Source organism: Phaseolus vulgaris, chromosome 3 (genome assembly GCF_051622355.1).
Source record: "Phaseolus vulgaris cultivar YP4 chromosome 3, ASM5162235v1, whole genome shotgun sequence".
Classification (NCBI taxonomy): domain Eukaryota; kingdom Viridiplantae; phylum Streptophyta; class Magnoliopsida; order Fabales; family Fabaceae; genus Phaseolus; species Phaseolus vulgaris.
In genome coordinates, this window is record NC_143500.1 from 1,005,001 (window position 1) to 1,007,500 (window position 2,500).

Below are 2,500 nucleotides of genomic sequence, written 5' to 3' on the forward strand. Positions count from 1 at the left end.
TCGTTAGGATTGGCCAAGGTTTCGAATTTTCATGAATTTTTTTCAAAACCCTCTATTTTCCAACATTTCAAAAATTCAAAACCACATCAAGATGGCTTGGTTTTGATACCAAACTTTCTAGACCTCATTCTGCATGCATTTGTGACACTTTCCAACCAACAAAACTCAAAAACCACCACTTTGAAAATTTCATGATTCTTGGCACACCACCAAGTCACAAAATCAAGCCAAAACACCAAAATCTTGGAACTTGGCTATGCACCAACCATGCCAAGATCAATTCCTTTTGATCCCAAACTTCTCCCACATCACTTTGAAGGCATTTGTGAGGATTGAGTCCAGCCACTTTTCCAAAACCATGATTTTCGTTTTTCACCAAAATCACCACCAAGTCACAAAATCAAGCCAAAAATCCAAAATCATGGAACTTGGCTATGCACCAACCATGCCAAGATCAATTCCTTTTGATCCCAAACTTCTCCCACATCACTTTGAAGGCATTTGTGAGGATTGAGTCCAGCCACTTTTCCAAAACCAACATTTTCGTTTTTCACCAAAATCACCACCAAGTCACAAAATCAAGCCAAAAATCCAAAATCATGGAACTTGGCTATGCACCAACCATGTCAAGATCAATTCCTTTTGATCCCAAACTTCTCCCACATCACTTTGAAGGCATTTGTGAGGATTGAGTCCAGCCAGTTTTCCAAAACCATGATTTTCGTTTTTCACCAAAATCACCACCAAGCCACAAAATCAAGCCAAAACACCAAAATCATGAACTTGGCTATGCACCAACCATGTCAAGATCAATTCCTTTTGCTCCCAAACTTCTCCCACATCACTTTGGAGGCATTTGTGAGGATTGAGTCCAACCACTTTTCCAAAACCATGATTTTCGTTTTTCACCAAAATCACCACCAAGCCACAAAATCAAGCCAAAACACCAAAATCATGAACTTGGCTATGCACCAACCATGTCAAGATCAATTCCTTTTGATCCCAAACTTCTCCCACATCACTTTGAAGGCATTTGTGAGGATTGAGTCCAGCCACTTTTCCAAAACCATGATTTTCGTTTTTCACCAAAATCACCACCAAGCCACAAAATCAAGCCAAAAATCCAAAATCATGAACTTGGCTATGCACCAACCATGTCAAGATCAATTCCTTTTGATTCCAAACTTCTCCCACATCACTTTGAAGGCATTTGTGAGGATTGAGTCCAGCCAGTTTTCCAAAACCATGATTTTCGTTTTTCACCAAAATCACCACCAAGCCACAAAATCAAGCCAAAACACCAAAATCATGAACTTGGCTATGCACCAACCATGTCAAGATCAATTCCTTTTGATCCCAAACTTCTCCCACATCACTTTGAAGGCATTTGTGAGGATTGAGTCCAGCCACTTTTCCAAAACCAACATTTTCGTTTTTCACCAAAATCACCACCAAGTCACAAAATCATGAACTTGGCTATGCACCAACCATGTCAAGATCAATTCCTTTTGATCCCAAACTTCTCCCACATCACTTTGGAGGCATTTGTGAGGATTGAGTCCAGCCACTTTTCCAAAACCAACATTTTCGTTTTTCACCAAAATCACCACCAAGTCACAAAATCATGAACTTGGCTATGCACCAACCATGTCAAGATCAATTCCTTTTGATCCCAAACTTCTCCCACATCACTTTGGAGGCATTTGTGAGGATTGAGTCCAGCCAGTTTTCCAAAACCATGATTTTCGTTTTTCACCAAAATCACCACCAAGTCACAAAATCAAGCCAAAAATCCAAAATCATGGAACTTGGCTATGCACCAACCATGTCAAAATCAATTCCTTTTGATCCCAAACTTCTCCCACATCACTTTGAAGGCATTTGTGAGGATTGAGTCCAGCCAGTTTTCCAAAACCATGATTTTCGTTTTTCACCAAAATCACCACCAAGCCACAAAATCAAGCCAAAACACCAAAATCATGAACTTGGCATTGCACCAACCATGTCAAGATCAATTCCTTTTGATCCCAAACTTCTCCCACATCACTTTGGAGGCATTTGTGAGGATTGAGTCCAGCCAGTTTTCCAAAACCAACATTTTCGTTTTTCACCAAAATCACCACCAAGTCACAAAATCATGAACTTGGCATTGCACCAACCATGTCAAGATCAATTCCTTTTGATCCCAAACTTCTCCCACATCACTTTGGAGGCATTTGTGAGGATTGAGTCCAGCCAGTTTTCCAAAACCAACATTTTCGTTTTTCACCAAAATCACCACCAAGCCACAAAATCATGAACTTGGCTATGCACCAACCATGTCAAAATCAATTCCTTTTGATCCCAAACTTCTCCCACATCACTTTGAAGGCATTTGTGAGGATTGAGTCCAGCCAGTTTTCCAAAACCATGATTTTCGTTTTTCACCAAAATCACCACCAAGCCACAAAATCAAGCCAAAACACCAAAATCATGAACTTTGCTATGCACCAACCATGTC